The sequence below is a fragment of the Aquila chrysaetos genome, unplaced genomic scaffold (genome assembly GCF_900496995.4).
Source record: "Aquila chrysaetos chrysaetos unplaced genomic scaffold, bAquChr1.4, whole genome shotgun sequence".
NCBI lineage: Eukaryota > Metazoa > Chordata > Aves > Accipitriformes > Accipitridae > Aquila > Aquila chrysaetos.
Genome location: NW_024470396.1, coordinates 1 through 25290, shown reverse-complemented (window position 1 = coordinate 25290; position 25290 = coordinate 1). Strand labels below are relative to the sequence as shown.

General features: G+C 48.9%; 1 long non-coding RNA gene across 5 annotated transcripts; it reads right to left on the bottom strand.

The window, feature by feature from the left end:
• Positions 1-639: 639 nt before the first annotated feature.
• LOC121233130 lies at positions 640-23365 on the bottom strand. Of its 5 annotated transcripts, none has more exons than XR_005931927.1 (4): positions 23250-23365; positions 1747-1845; positions 1193-1253; positions 640-1075 (listed from the first exon to the last, which is right to left on the bottom strand). It is a non-coding gene; the product is annotated as an uncharacterized LOC121233130 (long non-coding RNA). The 5 variants fall into 5 exon arrangements; XR_005931926.1 differs by having other exon boundaries at positions 640-1056; XR_005931928.1 differs by lacking the exon at positions 1193-1253 and having other exon boundaries at positions 640-1056; positions 1712-1845.
• Positions 23366-25290: the final 1925 nt, after the last annotated feature.

Genomic DNA, 25290 nt, shown 5'->3' with positions numbered 1-25290 from the left:
AGGGGGGAGCAAGGGATGTGGGGGGAAACAACTCGCATGGGTTAAAAACTCGCGTGGGTGAAGGGGGCGGGCCGGAGCAACGGGGGGCACATGGGGGAGAAACACACACGGGGGGAGGGTAGGTGAGGGTACAAAGGTGCACGGGGGGGGACATGGGTGGGGATGACCTACCCCAGGGAGTCCACCCAGGATGATCCACAGCAGGTAACTCACCTGGGATAACAGAGAATCCACACCAGATAATGCACACTGGGAGGACCCCCAGCAATGCCCCTCAAACTGCCCGTGCTTCACTCCCAATCTTCCCCAAACTGGGGAGTTTTTTGCTTTTTCAAAATACTCAGTTTGGGGTGTGTTTCAGTGCTTTTCCCCAACATAAAAAGGGTGATCTTTTGGTTGTGGTTTTGTGCATGAAAACGGGGTGGGTTTTTTGCTTTCCAGCTGCACAAATCCAGGCGGACTTGGCTTTCCCAGGAGTCCCAAATTCGTTTGGTTTTTTCCATTGCAGACCCAGAATCAGGGGGTTGGGGGTTGTTCTGGTTTCGGCTGGAATAAAGTTAGTTTTCTTCTGAGTAGCTGGTACAGGGCCATTTTAGATTTAGGATGAGAATAATGTTGACAACACACCGACGCTTTAGCTGTTGCTAAGCGGTGTTTATACTAAGTCAAGGACCTTCCAGCTTCTCATACCGCCCTGCCAGCGGAGGCTGGGGGTGCCCGAGAAGAGTCGCTGAGCTAAAGGAGGATTCCAGGTAAACAGGTCAGCTCGAAATACACCACCTCCTTTAAAAGTTAAGAGTGATTTGAACCCTTAAAATCAGCATTTAGGCTAATTGATACCATTTTGAACACCTTCTTAGCATACAAGTAAACACTCTTGCCGGCGTTGGAAGACATCTCCTCCCTTCCTTACACCACTGCTGCAGGGAGAGAACCCCGGGAGGCTGCGGGACGAGGTCATACCCAATCAGAATCTACGCTTACGGGCCCACCGCAACAGCTACAGCCCTTGCGCTGCTGCTGCTGCTTTGCATCTTGCTTGTTTGGTGAATAAAGCTGAAAGTGAAGTGGAAAACTTCAAAAAGCAAAATGAAAAATAAAGAATAAGCCTCAATAATTCACTTGACACTAAAAGGGTGTGCCCATGTTTAGGTACATCCAATAAAAATACACTATTGAAGCAGTAACTCACCAAAACCACCTCAGGACTCGCTGCCACTAGTTACAAGGCTGCTAATGCTTCCTGGGAGAACCTGGAAAACACACGGAAGCGACGCCAGTTTGTCCTGTTTTGTCCACGTCTCTTCTTTGACCTTGATTGCTTTTAGTACAGGTGCTAGTGATCTCAGTAAGGTTGTCGAGTACTCCTATAAGATATTTTAAAAAACTCATTGGCTGCAAAAGCATAAAGCTTTTATCATGAAAACAAAGCCCGTTTCTTCTGAACAGCTGAACTCTTACCAACAGTTTCTTCCCTCTTTTAGTACAAAATTATTTTCACGGTATCATTTACTAGTAAGCGCACGGAAACAGAAGATTACATGCTTTCAGGAAGAGGAAATAGACAGAGGGAAGTAAATTTGGCGTAGGCGTAACGTGCTCCAGAACAGACCTTAGTTTTAGCATTCGTATTAAAATATTGCACAGAAAAAATGTGGAAGGAGAGTTGGCACATTCTTAATGTTAACTTTAAAGTCCATACTGCAAGTACCTTTGGAAAAATGCAGACACACTTCGTAGGCGTACCTTGTACTTGCAGACCACTACGGAATCTTTCCATCTGTCTTGTACTTTCACGGCAGAAGAAAGGGCAACCACGGTGAAATGGTGGCAGCTGACATCCACCTGAGAGAGGGGAGGGAAAAAAAAAAAAACAAAAAAAAACCCAAAAAAACCCCCAAATTTTAGCATAAAACTGGGTAGGAATCCAAAGCTGCCTTTTTTTGTGAAGGTTTGTGAAGACAGTACAACTGAGCAGAGCAAAAAGTATTTTTGCATCCTCTTCGGTACAGTTGTTGACACAGGCCACTAGAGCTTTTGCATTTTTCAGACAACCGTGTGTGGGAGCAGCTCGGAACACCTGGCATTTGTTTTCAAGAGCGACCGTTAGAATTTGTTGTGCTGCGTGTTTGCCAAGCCTTTGAAGAACTAGTTTCACAAGGTCAGGTTGGAGGATGGCCTTGTGTAGGCCTGGGAAGATGTGGCTGAAGACAGTCACGAGTATGTCTATGGAATGTCTTTATCTTTAACTGTTCTGAGGACTGGCAAACATCCCAGCTGGGCCAGATATGCCCTCCTGTGCTAGTAGTATCGGCTGTGTGCCGTTAGTACTTTCTGGATCTTTGTTGAAACATATATAAGTTGGATTCTTCTGTGAAATAAAGGGAAACTTGCACAGAGAGTTTGAGGGCTTAATTGAGTCTCCGCAGATGGTGACCCCGACGTGATCGAGAGAAGAAGCCGGCACGATTAAGAGAAGAAAACGACGTGACTGAGAAAAGAAGAGGTGATTCCCCTTCACTGCGGAGACCATGTCATCTAATGGGGAGAGTTTTGAAGAAGTGGCCACGACTCCGAGAAAATAGGTATCGGCAACCCCCGCGGAACGGGTGAGTTGCGAGATTGCCGTAGCATGGGGCAATCGGTTTCCCAGGAGCATAAGCTCTACTTAAACGTTTTGCAGCAGATTTTACGGGCCTCTGGGTGTAAAATAACAGAGGGACAAATTGCTTCACTTTTAATATGGGTAAAGGATAGTTGTAACTGGTTTCCCACAGAGGGAACTTTTGATAGCGAGGTTTGGGAGTGAGTTGGGGAACATTTACAAAAGCGAAAAACTTTGGCCTTTGGTGTATCAGAAAATTTAATTATGACATGGAGATTTATTTATGCTGCACTGGTGCATTTAGAGCCGGCAGTGAAAATCATACCAATACAGCCTGATACTGCTTTTGAGGAGGCAGTCTGTAAGCAGGCCACTAACGAGCAGGATTCTGATTCCGATAATAATTCTTTTGTATCAGGCAGGGTGGACTCTGAAAAAGAGCCGGATTTATATCCCTCATTATCTCCACCACTGCCTGCACTAACACCGTTAACGCACCCACCCCGCCGGCAGGCAGGCAGGGAGCGGGCGGGCAGCACAGGCTCCGCGGGCTCGCCGACCCTCACCACCGCATACAGGTCCCCGCCGCCCCGCCGCTGCCTCCCGCTGCTTTCGCACCCCCTTCGCCGCCGCCGCCTCCCGCAGCCTCTGTGTCCGCCACGGCCGCTGCCGTGCCCCACCCACCCACCCCAATCGCCTGGTACTCCCTCTCCAGGGTTTGCAGAACTTAAAACGGAACCTGGCTTTGCTGCACTGCCTGTATCTCCTTCTCCTACTAATCCCTCTAACTCTGTGCCTCCGTCTAATCCTGTGGCTCCTGCTTTACAGCGGTGCGGAGAAAACATTATAGTGCCTTCAGCTCCACCCTTACCAGACTTTGATACTAAATGTGACAATTCACTTAATGATTTGGGAAAAAATACACGTAGCTTGATGCAACACTGTCGAGAAAAAGCTCTACAGCAAGGTGATACCATGTTCACTTTTCCTGTTATATACAAACCCCATACTCCACCACAGCATGACAGTTTACCTTATGAAATGATAAAAGAATTACGGAAATCGATTCGTGAAAATGGGTTACACAATTCATTTACAATGGGACTAGTGGAAGCAATTGGAGGAACTTATACCATGACTCCTTGGGACTGGAAATTGCTTATGAAAATGGTGTTGACTTCTGCTCAGTATTCTGTATGGCAGTTAGAATATAATGATTTGTCAGTGGAACAAATTACGGACAACTTGTCATCAGGGATAGCTATAGATCAAAACATGTTACAAGGAAGAGGCCCTTACATTACACCTCAGGCACAAGCAGCTTTGCCAAAGCCAGTTTTCGATCAAGCCACTCATATTGCACTCATGGCTATACGACGAGTACCTGAAACTGGGCAAAGTACCACTTCATTTGCCTCTATACGACAGGGCTCTCAGGAACCGTATGTATCTTTTATTGATCGCCTTTAAGCTGCGATAACACGGCAGGTAGAAAATCAGGAAGCTGCAAAAGCATTATTATTTCAATTGGCTTATGAGAATGCAAATACGGACTCTCAGGCTGCACTGAAGTCAGTTAAAGGAAGAGCTACTGACATTGGGCAGTATATTAAGATATGTCAAAATATAGGGACAGAAACTCATAGAGCTAACATGTTAGCTGCTGCACTGTCACAGCAACTAATGTTCATCAAGTTACTGTGAAATGTTTTGAGTGTGGAAAATTGGGACATATGGCTAAGCACTGTCCTAAACGACAAAAATCCAAACGTGATAAACCTGTAAGTCACTTCTGCCCTCATTGTAGTAAAGGATATCATTGGGCGAATCAACACAAATTGAAATTTGACAAAGAAGGTAATCTCTTCCAGGGAAACTACAGGAGGGGTGTGAGACCCGGTGCCCCGCAAACCAACAGGGTCTGGAATTCAGTGGAGGCACCACTAACCGATGGGACTGCTACACAAACAGGCATCACACAAAAACCATCTATGACCTCCAGCCCGCAACTACAGGGAGTGCCGGGCTGGATTTGGCAACAGCAGCCGACCTCTTAATAAAAGAACAGAGAATTTATATTGTGGGGACTGCAATATTCAGACCTTTGCCTGATGGCATGTTAGGATTAATAATTGGACAATCTACTGCTACAACGCAGGGAATAATTGTATACCCTGGAGTTATTGATTCAGATTATCAAGGGGAAATTAAAATCATGCTAGCTTCAACGCAAATTCCATGTACAATTCTGGCAAACACAAAAATAGCTCAATTAATATTGCTTCCTTGTTGGGTACCTCAAAACATGCAAAATAATCGAGGCGACGGTAGCTTTGATAGCACCGGGAGTCCTTTTGTATTGTGGTCGCAGGAAATAACACAGCAACAGCCAATTTTAAAATTGCAAATTGAGGGTAGATGGTTTTTGGGATTGCTAGATACCGGAGCAGACGTTTCTATAATATCAGAAAAGGACTGGCCAACTTCGTGGCCATTGCAAATAGCTCTTTCTACAATTGTTGGTATAGGAGGCACTCGACAGCCCATGCAAAGTGCCAAACTTTTGTCAGTAAAGGGGCCTGAGAACCATGACGCATGGATTCAGCCTTATGTACTTGACTCATCTGTAAATTTGTGGGGCAGAGATTTATTGAAACAATGGCACATTACCCTAACCACAGTCAATTCAAATTTATCCTAAGGGTCACTGATGTAAAACCCCTGCTCAAACTTACGTGGCTAACTTCTGCGCCTGTTTGGGTCAATCAGTGGCCGTTAAAAGGGGACAAATTGATACAAGCACATAAATTAATTTAAGAGCAGTTGCAGCAAGGAGACATTGTCACTTCAACTAGTCCATGGAATACACCGATTTTTGTTATTCCCAAAAAGTCGGGAAAATGGCGATTATTGCAGGATTTACGAGCAATAAATGCAGTGTTACAACCGATGGGGATTACCCAGCCGGGAACACCAAATCCTGCAATGATCCCTAAAGAGTGGGAATTACAAAAGACTGCTTCTTCACGATTCCTTTACATCCTGATGATTGTGCACATTTTGCCTTTTCAGTGCCTAGTGTAAATAACGCCGAGCCTATGCAGCATTATCAGTGGACAGTGCTACCTCAGGTCATGATGAATAGTCCTACTATCTGTCAGATAGTAGTTGCTGTGGCTATTCAACCGAGCCGAGACGCATTTCCAAATGCTATAATATATCATTATATGGACGATATTTTAATTGCAACAGAAACAACACAGTATTTGGAAAGTGTTGTGCAACATCTTGTAAATTCTTTGCACACCTTCGGACTTCAAATTGCTACAGAAAAAATTCAAATGATGCCGCCCTGGAAATATTTAGGGTGGATTCTTACGGAAAGAACAGTACAGCCTCAATCATTAAAGGTGCACACAGATATACGAACTCTGAATGATGCTCAGAAATTATTAGGAACAATAAACTGGGTACGACCCATGTTAGGTATAACCACAGAGGAATTAAGTAATCTCTTTACCATTCTGAGAGGTGATCCTGATTTAACATCACCACGGATCTTAACTCCAGCTGCCAAGGAAGAGTTAAATTTAGTTTCACAAAAGATATCTACATTACAGGCCTATAGAAGGGACTTAACTTTACCTGTTGATGTATATGTTATACAAGGTCCAAAACAACCTTTTGCTATTATAGGGCAACATGATAAAGTCGCTCAGAAAATTTTATATTTGGAATCGGTGTTTCTCTCTCACACTTTGAAGAAAACTGTTACACAGCCTTTAGAAATGATTGTGACTGTGGTACAAAAAGCACGGTCATGTCCTCAGTGTCTCATTGGTTTTGATCCCGATACCTTGTATCTTCCTTTTTCAAAACAAGATTTTGATTACCTTTTTGTCCAATCACAATAACCGCAAATCACATTGGCCGACTTCACGAACAGTATTTCTTTCTCACTGCCTAAATGTAAGTTACTGCAAAACCTTCACACATTAAACATCAAACCACAGATGATAGTATCAGATACTCCTATTGTTAATGCTTGTACAGTTTTTGTGGATGGCTCTGGAAAAACTGGACGAGGTGTAGTTGCTTGGCTAGATGATGGAGTATGGCACACATCTGTTGTTCTGTTACAAGGTTCCACACAGCGTGTGGAATTACAGGCTGGTTTACACGCTTTAACTTTATTTCCATCGGAACCACTCAATATTATTTCTGATTCAGAATATGTCGTACGTGTTCTACAGCGATTACCAGGATCTTACTTAAAGGAGATAAATGATGAAGACTTATTCAACAAATTTTTGGAATTGCAAACTCTTTTAAATAAAAGAGCTTATCCTTTGTTTATTTGTCACATTAGGTCGCACACTGTGCTGCCAGGACCTTTGACTAAAGGCAATGCCGTGGCTGACTCTTTTACTGTTGGCACAGTGCAATTCCACTCTGCTGTGGACTCTCGTTCCTTTTTTCACCAAAATGCTGCAGCATTGCAAAAGATGTTTAATTTGACAAAAGCACAGGCTAAAGATATAATTCGTTCTTGTCCAGATTGTCAAAGAGCTTCTTCTGATGCAGTGAGTATTGGAGTTAACCCACATGGTTTACACTCTAATGCCATTTGGCAAAGTGATGTTACACATGTATCTGCCTTTGGCTCCTTGAAGTTTGTGCATGTTTCTATTGATACCTTTTCCTCTTATATTTGTGCTACTGCTCATTCTGGAGAAAGGGCACGTGATGTACAACGACATTGGTCACGATGCTTTGCAATTATGGGGGTTCCTCAAACCATTAAAACTGACAACAGTCCAGGATATGTAGCTAAATCTACTCAATTATTTTTGCAGCAGTGGCAGGTGTCCCATGTGACAGGAATTTCACATTCACCTACCGGACAAGCAATAATTGAGCGTGCGCATCATGCTTTAAAGTCCATGTTGCATAAACAAAAAAGGGGGAATATGCCACCACAAGAACAGCTAGATAATACTATGTTTACTCTGAATTTTTTAAATCGCTCACCAGACTTAATGGCCAGCACAGCGATAGATCGACATTTTAAAATTCCTGATTCTATTTCACAGAGACCTAAAGTACTGTATAAAGATCCTTTTAGTGGACCTGGTTGGAATGGACCTGTGGAACTAATCACTTGGGGGTGAGGGTATGCTTGTGTTCTTCTTCCCACAGGAACCAAGTGGATTCCAGCTAAACACGTGAAGCCATATCATGAGCTGGCGAAACCACCCGGACAACCCTATCCTGCAGATGAAGACTCTGAATTTGAAGGAGAAGAGACAAATGAGGAGGAAGCAGCACATCGAGAATGAAAAAGCTATCACATAGGGACATTTGAAGAGAATGCAACAACAAGCTAGCGAGATGATGCAACATGTATCCTACTCCAAAGAATACCTTTTTTAGCATACCTGGCAATAGTGGCCAGCAACAGTATTGTAAGAATTCTGATCTTTCTTCTTTGCGGATGGGTTAAAAAATGGGATTTTGGTCCGTGGATGAACACTGGGGGAGAGGTAGATAGCCGAGGAAAATGCAGACTGCTGGATGATGACAATATGCCGCATGTACAAAGCCCATGAACCAACAGACAGGGTGGCTATGGCTCGTGCACTGCGCCTGGCCAGCGAGCACACGCATCATAGGCTCCCTATGTTACAATTGAGGCGAATTTTGGCACCCGCTGGCCATGTGTGCTGAAATCCGTTCCTCTGTAAATGTATAAATAGCGGGATTTTTCCGAAGAGCATCGGGCTGGTGTACGGCGAGGCCACCGTTGCCTCCGTGGGGACACAAAAAACGTAAAGCTGGCACATACCGATTGCCGGGCTGAGCTCGTGGCGTAAGACGGCACAAGAATGTATAGAATCACAAAGATTTGGTGATGATATGTACTTCACATCCTTATGTTTTTGTAGGAACTGAATTTCTAGATGTCGCTTTATGTAACCATGCTTTTGAAACTAATCTGAATTAACCTTGGTATTTTAGCTGTTTTACTCATAAGAATATATCTGAACTAAGTCTTACAGTAATCATGCCAATATGATGTCGTGCTGAATTGTGGATCCCTGTAAATATGACAAAATCGTGGGAAAGGGAATAAGGATTAAGTCAATTATCAAGGCTTTTAAAGTGGACAATTAGTCACCCAAAACAATTTATAGGATGGCTCATTGCCTTTATAATATCAGCTATCATTATTGCAGCTACTGCCGCCGTTGCTACCACGGCACTTGTGAAATCCGTTCAGACTGCTCACACAGTAGCTAATGTATTAAAAAATGTTACGGCTGAAATAAATACCCAGGTACAAATTGATCAACAATACTAGAATGACTGGATGCTTTGGAAGCAGTGGTAATTTGGCTTGGGCTGTATTGGGTTTGTGTGGCAAGGTTTTGGTAGCAGGGGGTTACAGGGGTGGCTTCTGTGGGGGCTGCTGGAGGTTTTCCCCTGTGTCTGATAGAGCCAGTGCTGGCTGGCTCTAAGACAGACCTACTGCCGGCCAAAGCCGAGCCAGTCAGTGATAGTGGTAGCACCTCTGCACAGAGGGGGGAAAAAAAAAAAAAAAAAAAAAAAAAAAAAAAGAAAAAAAAAAAAAAAAAGAGAGAGAGAGAGGAAGAGACAGAAAAAAAAAATAATGAAAACAAACGGCTGGAGAGGGGGAAGAGAGATGCGGTTGCGGAACACACAGAAATGGCAGCTGAAGAGTGAGAACATGTAAGAGAAATAACCCTGCAGACACCAAGGTCAGTGAAGAAGGAGGGAGATGAAATGCTCCAGGCGCTGGAGCAGAGATTCCCCTGCAGCCCGTGGTGAAGACCATGGTGAGACGGGTCGTTCCCCTGAGGTCTATGGAGCTCCACGGTGGAGCAGATATCCCCCTGCAGCCCGGGGAGGACCCCACGCCGGAGCAGGTGGGTGCCTGAAGGAGGCTGTGACCCCGTGGGAAGCCCGTGTTGGAGCAGGCTCCTGGCAGGACCTGCAGATCTGTGGAGAGAGGAGCCCACAGAGCGGGTTTTCTGGCAGGACCTATGACCCCGTGGGGGAACCACGCTGGAGCAGTGTGCTCCTGAAGGACTGCACGCCGTGGAAGGGACCCATGCTGAAGATCTTCGTGGAGGACTGTCTTCCGTGGGAGAGATCCCACGCTGGAACAGGGGAAGAGTGTGATGAGTGCTGCCACTGAGGAGGATGAAGCGACAGAGATAATGTGTAATGAACTAACCGCAAAACCTCATTTCCCGTTCCCCTGTCCAGCTGTGGAGGAGAGAGTAATAGAATAGCTATGGTAGGTGACTGGTGTCCAGCCAGGATCAACTCATCACATAGACAAAATGCATTATAAAATAGAATGAAATTACATTGCAATTGGGAATTTCAAAAACAAGGGCTCTGTGTAACTCCTTTACAAGGGAATGAAAGTGTATGTGATTGGAATTAGGTGAAGGCACATTTGCAAGGTGCATTTGCTACTAATATTGCAGGAGAGACCTAAGACCTTGCACAGATATTACAAGATCAAATGGGAAATATACAAAATTAGCAGAATAAGGTGTTTTTCAAAGAATTGTCTAATAGTGTTAAATGCTTAAATACAAAAATATGGTTTGAAGGTTTAAATTTGTGTATCTGAATTTATATTGCTATTGGAGGGTTATTAATCATTTGTGTGTTTGCAGCAATCAGAATCACCTGAGGAGCAGTACGAGGATTGCGTCAGTTCGAAGCTAGAGTCCTCGCTGCCTTCCTCATGAATCTGATGTTCCTAAACAAAAAAGGGGGAAATGTGGGAGCAGCTCGGAACACCTGGCATTTGTTTTCAAGAGTGACCGTTACAATTTGTTGTGCTGCATGTTTGCCAAGCCTTTGAAGAACTAGTTTCACAAGGTCAGGTTGGAGGATGGCCTTGTGTAGGCCTGGGAAGATGTGGCTGAAGACAGTCACGAGTATGTCTATGGAATGTTTTTATCTTTAACTGTTCTGAGGACTGGCAAACATCCCAGCTGGGCCAGATATGCCCTCCTGTGCTAGTAGTATTGGCTGTGTGCCGTTAGTACTTTCTGGATCTTTGTCGAAACATATATAAGTTGGATTCTTTTGTGAAATAAAGGGAATCTTGCACAGAGAGTTTGAGCGCTTAATTGAGTCTCCGCACCGTGCCTTTTTTTTTTTTTTTTTTTTTGATTCATTGGTAACTTTAGTTTCACTAGAACTCACTTTCCTAGATACACGCAGGTGACAGACAGAGAGACCTACATACATTTTCTCAAGCCTTAGTATAGCCAAGACTTCATCACCCTATACGTCCCAAGATGAGTATTTTTGCTAAAGAGCACAGCAACACATCTGTCCTTGTGAACTGCCTCGTTGCAAAAAAGGGATGATTTTTTCCAGGCCGTTGCTTCAAACGGTCAAGATCTTTTAAAACCGCAGTTGTGCCACCAAACCCGCTCAGGGTCCCTCCTAGCTTTTGACTGCCCTGACATTGAACAGGCACACGCTCCATTCCATCTTCCAACAGCAAAAATACGCTAACGCTCTCGGACCCAGAGCGCAACCCTACAGATGTCCACACACACACACACACCCCCCTTGCCGTTTTGATAAGGAGCCACCGAGCATCCCTGCGAGCACAGCCGCACGCGCCAGATCGGTTTCACCTCCGCCGCGAGTTACCGGTTTCGGTGAATGTAGTTTCTGATGCTTTAAACCAAAAACCATATCTCGATGCTTCGCCACAGTAGAAACGACCCATCGCTAGAACGCTACAAAAATGCAGTAACACAAATTGCAAACCCACAGCAGCAACAGCTCCAGAAATATTTAGAGCAGGAACAAGGGAGAAAAATTAAACAGCTTCATCTCACGCTCAGGGGAGCGGCAGGCAGAGAAAAGGGTTGGCATTCTGAGCCCTTACAGAAAACAGGCATTCTCCTTCCATTCCTCAGCCCGTCCGTTAAGGTCTCAATACCGCAACACTACTACGGCAACGTCGAGAGTAGGGAACAACAGCCCTGCCGCTGGACTTGCCATTAACCCATGCTATTTACGTAGCAGGATGCGTATGCAGAGGGACACGTTTTGCCACACACAACCCTGAACTTCCTAAAAATTTACGTTTACCAAAAAAAAGCCATTTGGAACATATTGCCAAACAACATTTGGCAATAAAGCTTTGATGCGTTTGACACACGCAAATTTCTGGTCACTTGCTATTTGCTTCCTGTTGCTGCTGCTGTTCTTCCTTCAGAAATTCTACTTGTAGCCAAGTTATTCATTACTAGTTCAAGCATTTGCCTTCCTGGTATTACCAGCACATTCACAGAGGCAAGTAACTTAATTGCTCTTCTACAATTATCCAAACGACAATTACAGCCATGAAAGAGGAGAGGTCAGGCAGCAGAAGAGCTCTGCAGGCTGGCACCAGTCAATAATGCACTCTTTAAAAACAAACAACAAAACAAAACCGTGACCCTGTATCCTTTTTTTTTTTTTTTTTTTTCTTTCAGAGCTCATCCCTGCCTCAGCATTTTGTCTCGTCAGAGCATGAAGCGCAGGTGATCCGTACCCTGACGACTTTTGCGTGTGATGAATGCCTGTTCAGAAGTAGTCCAGATCTGCTATTGTCTCACCAGACTGGTGTCATTTTTAAGGTTTTAATCATCATAACTCAAATTTTATTTACTCACGCATTTGTGAGGAAGCTAATTAACTTTTAGACATTGCCTCTCCTTTTTGGGGGATGGGGGGGGGGCGTGGGGAAATGTGTTAAGAGACTGAAAAGAATTACGATTCAGAGCTCCCAACCATGAGGGAGTGGTGGAGAAATCAATGAAAGCAAAGACCAACAGCAGCAACATTAACTGAAAGTTGGCTTAAATTGCGATCACGTACTTAAGCGACTCTCCAAGTCTATGCCTCGGTCCGATGAATGACTAGTCCTTTTTTGGAAGGACAAACTTTTTTACTTAAAAGTCCTAGACTGAAGACTCTGCTGAACGGAATGGGGATTGTGCCACGGGACAACATGCCATCGACACTCTTAATGTGGAAGAAGAAAAAAAAAAAATCAAATAAAAATCAAGTTTAAGTACCAGTTTCCATCATGTTTCACTCATTACATTTCTACTGGCATCTAGGTGCTCAAAAATGAACTACAGGGACACCACATATTCCTAAAAATTCAGTTACACATAAAAAAATAAAAGGCTATTTCCAACTTGCCCATAAAATCAGTATGAACAGAGAGAACACTCGACCCTAAAGAAGCTAACAGGCAGCTCTGAATTTACCAGACATGAAATTTCATTCTTTCACCTGAAACAAAAATGTATCAAGGGACCAGTTCAGGAACAGGGCACGATCTGTTCACAGCAATTTTTCCATCAGCTTTTCTGCACTAGCAGCAAATTTGCCTTTTCTGTGGGTTTAACGTGGAGCATCTGTAGTGCCCTCGAACTCGCAAGTGTTTCTCTCCGCTCCCCCAGCCCGATACGTGCGATTACCTGAGCAGCAAGTGGAATTAACCACGCGGGATTTTCTTCGTGTGACGCAGAAGGTGACATTGGGAAAAGAGGAGACAAAGAAATGAACCTGTTTGTCACACCCAGCCAACGGTGAAAAGACAGGGGAGGATTCTGCCGGAAGGGCTTTCCGCACCCCAGGAGCTCCCACTGGCCAGTTTCTCTCCCCTTTGCCCGGTACCGAGGGGACAATGACACCTCGCTCGCGCCCCCTCGCAGCAGGGGCTGCCCCAGGAGAGCCGGGGGACCCCCACCTCGCTTCTGCCTGCGGGAATGGACCGGGCGAGACCCTCCACACAGAGAGAGGAGCGTGGTGTGGATCGCATCCCTGAGGGAAGAGGCCGGGCTCCCCGCTGGCAGAAGGACAACTCACCTCCCTGCTGCTCAGAGCTGCTTGCTGCGGACAGCCCTGCCTGCGCCCGGCCACTCTTCGGGAGCGCAGTCCGGCCGACGGACGCTCCAGCGAAAAGACGCTCCAGCTAATCGCGGCTCCTCCTTGTTACAGCCGCAGGTACTTTTGCCTCTGGCTAATGCACGCTCCAGACAGCGGACACCCCGCCTCGTTCCAGCTCCCGCTTGCTACAGTTCTGGCTCGCTGAAGCCCCAGCTCTGCACTGAAGCTCCAGCTGATTTCAGCTGCTTCTCCTTACAAGCTCCAGCTATGTGCAACGGCCTGGGCTTTCCATAAGGTTGCGTATCAACTGCTGTCAAAACTGGAGCATTAGGATTAAACGTCAGAGTTACACGCCGTATAAATATTCGTTAGTTTGTGCGATTAATTACTTAAAAACTATTCCGAGCAGCGCAGAAAGAAGAGCTGGACTCAAAGAGGCACGTGGGGTCTGAAAAGCGCCTTTCCCCCCACAGACCATCACAGGTGTTGAGTTCGGCCTGCTGCGGGCCGGCCTCCCGAACTTCAGCGTCCGACACCACCAGACCCCCATCTCCGGGGAGGGTCCACGCACCCTGCCCACCCCCTGCTTCCCCCCGCAGCCCCCAACACCCTCCCACCCGCCTGCCAAACCAGCCACGCCGGCTTCCGCTTTTGGCCCCCACACCAGCGGACTCGGGGCCCCTTTGGGAGCCAAAAACCCCGGCTGCCGAGCCTGTTCTCAAGCCCAAAAACGCAGGGCCGGACCTCTGTTTCTGGGCCCAAAGCCGCGCAGCTTGGTCTGTTCCCGAGCCCCAAAATCAGCCATGCGAGCCTGTTGTCAAGCCCCAGGAACAGAAAACTTGTTCTCCATTTCTGACCCTGCAGCGCCCACGGGCGACGCCGAGCGTAGCCACCCCACAGCCCCGCACCCCCGGGGCCCCACGCGCAGTTTTGGGGAGTGCCCGCGACCTGCGGAGGGCCCGGCCCCACGCCTCTGCGGGGCAGCCCCAGCACAGGCAGGGCGTCGCTTCGCGATTGCCCTTTCAGGCTTTATTTCCCCGCCATCGCCGGCACGGCCAGGCCCCCACCCCTGTCCTAGTTTCAGCTGGGATAGAGTTAACTGTCTTCCTAGTAGCTGGTACGGTGCTATGTTTTGAGTTCAGTATGAGAAGAATGTTGATAACACTGATGTTTTCAGTTGCTGCTAGTAGTGTTTAGACTAATGTCAAGGATTTTTCAGCTTCTCATGCCCAGCCAGCGAGAAAGCTGGAGGGGCACAAGAAGTTGGCACAGGACACAGCCAGGGCAGCTGACCCAAACTGGCCAACAGGGTATTCCATACCATATGACGTCCCATCTAGTATAGGAACTGGGAAGTGGGGGCGGGGAATCGCCGCTCGGGGGACTAGCTGGGTGCCGGTCGGCGGGTGGTGAGCAATTGCACTGCGCATCATTTGTACATTCCAATCCTTTCATTATTGCTGTTGTCATTTTATTAGTGTTATCATTATCATTATCCGTTTCTTCTTTTCTGTTCTATTAAACTGTTCTTATCTCAACCCGTGGGTTTTGCTTCTTTTTCCCGATTTTCTCCCCCATCCCACTGGGTGGGGGGGGAGTGAGTGAGCGGCTGCGTGGTGCTTAGTTGCTGGCTGGGGTTAAACCACGACAGTCCATTTTGGCGCCCAACGTGGGGCTCGAAGGGTTGAGATAATGACAAACCTGACCAGAGCTCGTTAAAACAAATTTGTTATAAGCATTCATTATATTGGTCTTATAGTCGCTGGTCATTATGTTGATTTATGTGTTCTTAGAGTTGTTGCTCTGGTTTTTAAAGTTCTGTTATGTATCACCTCGCTTGCTGTATGTAGTCCCTCTTCTCCTGCTTATCATCCGTGGGAGGTGGATTAAGGTTTTTGCTTTGATGTATTGTATAACACTGGTTTATGGTATGATAAAGTCATCAGTTGTGGAATTAATCCGGTATTTGCACTCAGCATTGTCACCTTTATACTGCGGGAGCCATCTGTGGGAAACTATTAATAATTATACCATTTACCTTTCCTCCTTGGAAAACCAGTCTATGAGTGGGATACCTTTCTTCCCCTCTCCTTTCTCCTTCAGTCCAGTTACAATGATGTTTGGGAATTTTGAAAAATTTGAATACTCTTGGGATGTTGATACCAGCACGGTCCTAGCCCTACTGCTGGGAATTAGCATGCTTCTGAATGTGGTTCAGCTCTTGTTTAAGGTTAAACAACTATTTAAGAAGATCACCCAGAGGTCTGCCCCGAGGCTGGATAATTATGAGTGGCAGGGTGTGTGGGGTAGTATGGGCAAGTACCTAGAAAAGTGGGCACCTCCAGTGTTTTGGAAATTCACCCCTGAACAAATGCAGAATCCAGAAGAACTAGTAAAATATTTGGAAAAGGTATGCTGTCACCCCGGCAGCTCCAGAGAGATACAAATCACTGCAACGTGCTGGGGCCTGGCCCATGCCTATCGAGCCCTGTTCGACACAACTCAGCACCCCCAAGGGGAAGAGAAGGTCTCTGGACCTAACAACAAAGCAATGAGCACTGCGGTCACCCAAACCCCGGCAATGGGCGCTGCGGCCCCTCCAGCCCCGGCGACGAGCATTGCGGCCACCCAGACCTTGGTGACAGGTACCGTGACCCCTCCAGCCCTGGCAATGAGAACTGTGGCTACCCAAACCTCAGCAACAGGCACTGCAGCCCCTCCAGCCGCAGCAACGAGCACAGCAGCTACCCAAACCTTGGCAACAGGCACTGCGGTCCCTCCAGCCCCAGCGACGAGCACTGCTGCTACCCAAACCTTGGCGACAGATGCTGCTACCCAAACCTTGGCGACAGACGCTGCGGATATCCAAAACCCGGCGAGTGATACTGCAACTGAACCAGCGGATCAACCTGCACCAGTATCAGTTGCCCCCGTACAGAAAAAGAAATATAAAAAATCAGCTCGCTTAGCAAAGGATGAAGGTGAACCAGGGCCATCACGGGAACAGGAGGAAGAGGCAGAACCAGAGGTAATAACCCGGTCCCTATCCTTGAGTGAGCTGCGAGATATGCGAAAAGATTTTGGCCGCCGTATAGGTGAGCATATTATCACCTGGCTTCTCCGATGCTGGGACAATGGGGCTAATAGCTTGGAATTAGAAGGTAGGGAAGCCAAGCAGCTGGGATCGCTTGCCAGGGAAGGTGGCATTGACAAGGCAATTGGAAGAGGAACACAAGCCATCAGCCTCTGGAGGCGACTCTTGTCAAGTGTGAAGGAAAGGTACCCCTTTAAGGAAGATGTTATATGTCAATCAAGCAAGTGGACCACCATGGAAAAAGGTATCCAATATCTGAGGGAATTAGCTGTGCTAGAGACGATTCATCATGACCCGGACAACCCACAATTACCCAAAGATCCAGACGAAGTCCAATGCACACGACCCATGTGGCGGAAATTTGTACGGAGCGCACCATCGTCCTATGCCAACTCACTGGCAATAATGACCTGGAAAGACGAAGAGGCACCGACAGTGGATGAAGTGGCTCGCCAACTCCGTCAATACGAAGAAAATCTCTCCTCCTCCCTACAAGCCTGCATTTCGGCTGTGGAGAAGCTGTCCGAGGATTTCCAACAATTCAAAGAGGATATGTCCTATTGCCCACCTGTAAGGACCAATGTCTCAGCTATTAGGAGTGAGCGCTCCTCTGCCCAAGAGAGAGAATATAGAAGGTACACACCGCGAGGTGCCCTGTGGTTTTACCTATGTGATCATGGAGAGGACATGAGGAAATGGGATGGAAAACCTACCTCGGTCCTAAATGCACGGGTACGTGAGCTGCGAGGAAAAACCACCACAAAAGGGGATTCTACTAGGAAAAATGCCGCTCCAGTTTCCAAACAGAGCAGAAGGGCTGATCTTATTTCTGATCCTCTTGAAGGGACTTCTGAGCCAATTTTACGAGAAGTGAATACCGGATACTCTGGCCAGAATTAGAGGGGCCCTGCCTCCAGCCAGGTGGAGGAAAGGGATAACCGGGTCTATTGGACTGTGTGGATTCGATGGCCTGGCACGTTAGACCCACAGGAGTATAAGGCTCTAGTAGACACCGGCGCACAGTGCACTCTAATGCCATCAAGTTATAAAGGGGCAGAACCCATCTGTATTTCTGGTGTGACAGGGGGATCCCAAGAGTTAACTGTATTGGAAGCTGAAGTAAGCCTAACTGGGAATGAATGGCAGAAACACCCCATTGTGACTGGTCCGGAGGCTCCGTGTATCCTTGGCATAGACTATCTCAGGAGAGGGTATTTTAAGGATCCGAAGGGGTATCGATGGGCTTTTGGTATAGCTGCCTTGGAGACGGAGGGCACTGAACAGCTGTCTACCCTGCCTGGTCTCTCTCAAGACCCTTCGATTGTGGGGTTGCTGAGGGTTGAAGAACAACAAGTGCCAATTGCTACCACGACGGTGCACCGGCGGCAATATCGCACCAACCGAGACTCTCTGATTCCCATCCACAAGTTGATTCGCCAACTGGAGAGCCAAGGAGTGATCAGCAAAACTCGCTCACCCTTTAATAGTCCCATATGGCCAGTGCGAAAGTCTAATGGGGAGTGGAGACTAACAGTTGACTATCGTGGCCTGAATGAAGTTACGCCACCGCTGAGTGCTGCCGTTCCAGATATGCTAGAACTTCAATACGAACTAGAGTCAAAGGCAGCCAAGTGGTATGCTACAATTGACATTGCTAATGCGTTTTTCTCAATCCCTCTGGCAGCAGAGTGTCGTCCACAGTTTGCCTTTACTTGGAGGGGTGTCCAGTACACTTGGAATCGATTGCCCCAGGGGTGGAAACACAGCCCCACCATTTGCCACGGACTAATCCAGACTGCACTGGAAAAAGGTGAAGCTCCGGAACACCTGCAATACATTGATGACATCATTGTATGGGGCAACACGGCAGAAGAAGTCTTTGAGAAAGGGAAGAAGATAATCCAAATCCTTCTGAAAGCCGGTTTTGCCATAAAAGAAAGTAAGGTCAAGGGACCTGCACAGGAGATCCAGTTTTTAGGAATAAAATGGCAAGATGGACGTCGTCAGATCCCAATGGATGTGATCAACAAAATAGCAGCTATGTCTCCACCGACTAATAAAAAGGAAACACAGGCTTTCTTAGGTGTTGTGGGTTTTTGGAGAATGCATATTCCAAATTACAGTCTGATTGTAAGCCCTCTCTATCAAGTGACCCGGAAGAAGAATGATTTTAAATGGGGCCCTGAGCAACAGCAAGCCTTTGAACAAATTAAACGGGAGATTGTTCATGCAGTAGCCCTTGGACCAGTCCGGGCAGGACAAGATGTTAAAAATGTGCTTTATACTGCAGCCGGGGAGAATGGCCCTACCTGGAGCCTCTGGCAGAAAGCACCCGGGGAGACCCGAGGTCGACCCCTGGGGTTTTGGAGTCGAGGATACAGAGGATCCGAGGCTCGCTATACTCCAACTGAAAAAGAGATATTGGCAGCATATGAAGGAGTTCGAGCTGCCTCAGAAGTGGTTGGTACTGAAACACAGCTCCTCTTAGCACCCCGACTGCCAGTGCTGGGCTGGATGTTCAAAGGGAGGGTCTCCTCTACACATCACGCGACTGATGCCACGTGGAGTAAGTGGATTGCACTGATCACACAACGGGCTCGCATAGGAAACCCCAGTCGCCCAGGAATTTTAGAAGTGATCACGGACTGGCCAGAAGGCAAAGATTTTGGAATGTCGCCAGAGGAGGAGGTAACGCGTGCTGAAGAAGCCCCGCTGTATAATAAACTGCCAGAAAATGAGAGGCAATATGCTCTGTTCACTGATGGGTCCTGTCGCATTGTGGGAAAGCATCGGAGGTGGAAGGCTGCTGTATGGAGTCCTACACGACAAGTCGCAGAAACTGCTGAAGGAGAAGGTGAATCGAGTCAGTTTGCAGAGGTGAAAGCCATCCAGCTAGCGTTAGACATTGCTGAAAGAGAAAAGTGGCCAGTGCTCTATCTCTATACTGACTCATGGATGGTGGCAAATGCCCTGTGGGGGTGGTTACAGCAGTGGAAGCAGAGCAACTGGCAGCGCAGAGGTAAACCCATTTGGGCTGCCGCACTGTGGCAAGATATCGCATCCCGGCTAGAGAATCTGGTTGTAAAAGTACGTCACGTAGATGCTCACGTACCCAAGAGTCGGGCCACTGAAGAACATCAAAATAACCAACAGGTGGATCAGGCTGCCAAGATTGAAGTGGCTCAGGTGGACCTGGACTGGCAACATAAGGGTGAGCTATTTATGGCTCGATGGGCCCATGATGCTTCAGGCCATCAGGGAAGAGATGCAACATATAGATGGGCTCGTGACCGAGGGGTGGACTTGAGCATGGACACTATTGCACAGGTTATCCATGAATGTGAAACATGTGCTGCAATTAAGCAAGCCAAACGGTTAAAACCCCTGTGGTATGGAGGACGATGGCTGAAATATAAATTTGGGGAAGCCTGGCAGATTGACTATATCACACTCCCACAAACTCGCCAAGGCAAGCGCTATGTGCTCACAATGGTGGAAACAACCACCGGATGGCTGGAAACATATTCTGTACCCCATGCCACTGCCCGGAACACTATCCTGGGCCTTGAAAAGCAGGTCTTGTGGCGACATGGCACCCCAGAGAGAATTGAGTCAGACAACGGGACTCATTTCCGAAACAACCTCATAGACACCTGGGCCAAAGAGCATGGCATTGAGTGGGTGTATCACATCCCCTATCATGCACCAGCCTCTGGGAAAATTGAGCGATACAATGGACTGTTAAAGACTACATTGAGAGCAATGGGGAGTGGAACTTTCAAACATTGGGATACACATTTAGCAAAAGCCACCTGGTTAGTCAACACCAGAGGATCTGCCAATCGGGGTGGCCCTGCCCAGTCAGAATTTTTACGTACTGTAGAAGGGGATAAAGTCCCTGTAGTGCACACAAAAAATATGTTAGGGAAGACAGTCTGGGTTACTCCTGCCTCAGACAAAGGTAAACCCATTCGTGGGATTGCTTTTGCTCAAGGGCCTGGGTGCACTTGGTGGGTGATGCGAAAAGATGGGGAAGTCCGATGTGTGCCTCAAGGGGATTTAATTTTAGGTGAGAATAGCCAGAATTAAACTGTATGATACTAGTTGCTATATAACCCTGCTACTGTATGTTATCATTACTATAATTGTTATATGCTATATCCATAGTACTATAGTAAGAATCACTTAGATCAAGCAAGAAAAACTGTGATAAAACTGAGCGAAGCGCAGTAGTGATGGAATCAGAACTGACTCCAGCATGCAACAATCCAACGGTGCACACCATCCTCCTGCTGCGTCCAATGTCAACTGCTCGTCATACTGCACTGAAGCCCAACTCTGCTCTACCGACTGAGAGGACTTTGCACCATCCCTCCTGCCCAGAAAGACTGGTATGACGGATGGAGCCCAGAGTCAGGAACTAAATGAACTCAATGAACATTTAATGAACATAACCCATAAACTAAAGGAATGATATCTCTGTGTATGTATATATATATATATATATATATCATTGTTCATATGTCTCAAAGTGATAGATAAGGTGTTGATGATTGACCAGGATGTAACTAAAGGTATGGGAACTGAGCATGACGTCAATGGTATAGAATAAGGGGTGGATACTGTCCTAGTTTCAGCTGGGATAGAGTTAACTGTCTTCCTAGTAGCTGGTACGGTGCTATGTTTTGAGTTCAGTATGAGAAGAATGTTGATAACACTGATGTTTTCAGTTGCTGCTAGTAGTGTTTAGACTAATGTCAAGGATTTTTCAGCTTCTCATGCCCAGCCAGCGAGAAAGCTGGAGGGGCACAAGAAGTTGGCACAGGACACAGCCAGGGCAGCTGACCCAAACTGGCCAACAGGGTATTCCATACCATATGACGTCCCATCTAGTATAGGAACTGGGAAGTGGGGGCGGGGAATCGCCGCTCGGGGGACTAGCTGGGTGCCGGTCGGCGGGTGGTGAGCAATTGCACTGCGCATCATTTGTACATTCCAATCCTTTCATTATTGCTGTTGTCATTTTATTAGTGTTATCATTATCATTATCCGTTTCTTCTTTTCTGTTCTATTAAACTGTTCTTATCTCAACCCGTGGGTTTTGCTTCTTTTTCCCGATTTTCTCCCCCATCCCACTGGGTGGGGGGGGAGTGAGTGAGCGGCTGCGTGGTGCTTAGTTGCTGGCTGGGGTTAAACCACGACAACCCCAAACCCCCGAGCCGAAGCACCCCCGCGGGTAGCCGGGCCCAGCCACCCGGAGAACAAGAAAACCAAAGAGGGAACAAGACAGAGAACATGGGGAAAGGCAAGGAGAAGGACGCAGAAACAGAGAGCGCGCGCGAGGGATAGGGAGCAGGACAGAGAGATGGAGCAAGAAAGGAAAAAAGGACAGGAGGCAGAACCAAGGGAAAGAGAGACAAGGACGGGGAGCAGGACAAAGGGACAGAAGAAAAAAAAAATAGCGACGGGACGCAGGACAGAGATGAAGGGATTAAATAGACACAGTGAGCACGACGGAAGGACAGAGAGAGACAAAAGGGACAAAGAGCAGGCCAGCATCGGAGGGGAAAAAACCAACTGCGATGGGCAGTGGGAGAGAGATACGGGAAAAGAAAAAAGTACTGAGGGACAGAAAAAAGAAAGAAGAGACAGCTAGCTGGACAGGGGGACACAGTTAGAAAGGACGGGAGAGGGAATGGGGCAGAGAGAGACAGACAGAAAAGGGAGTGAAAGAAAGCAAGGCAGAGGGACTGCAGGGCGGGGCAGGGGGGAAGGGACAGGGGTCTGGACAGAGATGGAGAAATAAGCAGCAGGGACAGAGGAAAAGAGACAGAAAGAGGGACAGGGAACATGGCAGAGAAGGACAAATCAGGACAGCAGCAGGACACAGATAAAAAACTGAGACGGTCCTCACGACAGAGAGGAATATGAGCAGGGAGCGGGACAAAGGGATACAGCGAGAAACGACGGGACAGGAAGCAAGACAGAGCGACAGACAAGAACAATGACAAGGAGAGCGCACGCCCCAGAGAGAGAGCCAGAGACCGCAAGAAGCACAGGGGGTTGGAGAATTTAGAAAGAGAAGTATCAGGAGCCCTGCAGAGAGAGGGAGGGTGAATAAAAAAGGGGCAGGAAGCAGCACAAAGGGTCAGAGAGAGCAAGAGATGAACAGGAAGGAGGACGGGGACAGTGAGATCCAGAATGACAAAAATAAACAGCAACAGTGAGCAAGACAAAGGGATAAAGAGAGAAAGAGGCGGATGCAGATCAGGACAAGGAGATGGAAAAGGAAAAAACAGGGACTGGCTGCAGGACAAAGACGGGGGGCGGTACGGGGGGAAGAGGGAGAGGGAGCAGGACAAGAACGCAGAGAGAAAAAGGAAGGGGGGCAGTCGAACGAGAGAGAGAAAGGGGGAGAGGAAGAGGGAGCAGGACAAGAGAATAGCCAGAAGAGGAGAGGTACAGGGAAGCAAAAAAAAACAAACACAAAAAAACCCCAAACGTCACAGCAGCATGGGAAAGTGAGGGGGCCAGGAGAGGGGGAGGGAGGGACCGGGACGCACAAGAGGAGCGACAGGGCCCCAAGGGCCCAGGACTCACCACAGCTCTCGCTCTTGGAGCTGCCAGGAGACCTCGCCAGCTCAGACGCTTCTTTCTCCTCCTCTCCTCCCCTCCTTTTCTGTGACTCCAGTCGCTTAGCTGTCCTCCACATAACGGAACACGTGAGTGTCTCACAAATCTTACGAGATGAGGCCTCCTAGACACATAGCCTCGCTCGCTCGCTACGTGGCCGTACCCCGCTGCCGGTCATGCATACGGACCCTGGCGGTCTGACCTGCTGTGGACTACGAGGAGGGATCCTCCCACACCCGGAGAGGCAGGCTCTCTCTTGCCTGCAGCAGGAGGCAGCTGCCGGCCAGACAGCCTTCCGTTTCTTCTTCTTTACCTTTCTGTGGCCTCTCCAGCTTCAGCAGCTCCTGCCCACAGCCAGTAAGCGCTCCGCCTGTCCCTCTGCGCTCCCGCGCCGCGAGGAGAGGGAGGCCAGGCAGAGACAGGCCACGCAAGCCTGAGGCTGCTGCTTTCAACGGCATCCCCGGGGGACGAACGGACAACCGCACCCAGAGCGTGACCTCTAGGAGAGGGAAAGAGGCAGCAGTGACCGTTATTACCGCAGCTCGACCCTGGCCGGAGCCCCCTCCTTCCGCAGGGGCTTCCGCAGACGCCGCTCGTTCCCCGCGCCGCTGCTAGCGGCACCCACGTTGAGGGAGACTCGAGAACACCGCAGGGCCGGCTTGCTGCCCTCACGACAGGGCTCGGGGGCTGCCTGCGGCCACAGCACAGGCTCCAGGGGAGGGGCTGGAGCTGGGGGCAGCCGCACGGGCCGAGCGGGGCCGGGGGAGCTCTGGCGACTCGGGGAGGCGCCCGCTGGCCGCGCCTGGGGGGTGCGCGCCTCCGTCCCCTCTTCCCTTCTACCGGCGGCTCTCGGGGAACTCCCCGGCCCGGCTCGCCTCCGGCGGACCGGGAGCCTGCCGCGGCGGCCGCTTCGCAGCTTCTCGTCCCGCCAGCCCCGGGCGGCCACCGAGCAGGAGGCACCCCCCGCCCCCGCCGGGGGGGGATCGCTCACCTCACCCGCGGTCCCAGCGCTCGCCCGCTGCCGCCGAGACCCGCGCCCTGCGCGCCGCCACGCTGCTCCTGGGGACCGCGCAAGCGCCGCCCGCCGACGGCGCGCCGGAGGGGCCAGATCCGGAGAGCGAACGCCGGGCTGCAGTACCGCACTTTGGCCGCCAGGCGGCAGCAGCAGCCAGCGGACGGCGGGAGGCGCGTGCCCAGGGGCGGCACCGGCGCTGCAGTTCCGCGCTTTGCGCGCCGAGCGCCCGCCGACACCGCGCGCCTGGGGCGGCAGCGGCGCTTCCTTACCGAGAAGCAGCGGCGAGCGCGGCGGCCCCACCCCGCAGGCACCGGGGCATGGCGTTGCCGCTACCGGCGGACGGCAGCGCAGACCACGGCGGCACCCCACCGCGCATGCGCGGCTCCCGAGCCTTTGCTCGCCAGGGGGCAGCGATGAGGGCGGGCGCGCGCCCCACGGCGCGAAGCGGCTAAGCTGATTCCCGGAGGGCGGGTGACAGCCGCGGTCAGCGCGTGCGTGGGGGTCACGGCGGGGAGACTGCGTACCCCGGCACGCTGCACAGACCAACGTGGCCGAGTGGCGGGTCGGTGGCGAAAGACTACATCTCCCGGCATGCTCTGCAGGCATGTCATGACAACGAGGGCTTTCTTGCTGGAGGGTAGAAAGACACTTCCCGGTGAACAAAGTTACAATTAATTCCTCTGAACGTGATTGCGCCTGCAGAGATCTGTGCTCTTGTTGCTGCTGCCTGCTGTGTTCTCACGGAATGCTTGCAGGAGGTTGTTTCCTCTGGGATTAATAGCTTCTGGTTTACTGCCAGTCGGTGTGACGCGAGTTGTGAAATTGCACGCTCTGCATGCCAGATGTAATCCTTAAACATGTTCTACCCTATTTCCACTTCCTCCTCCAGTTTGCTTTTTTGCCTTACTGCTGATGGGAAAGATGCTTCCCAGGCCCCCTCCCTTCCTAATGAGCATGGCCAATTGTGCACCACTTTAAATAGGAATGACCTTC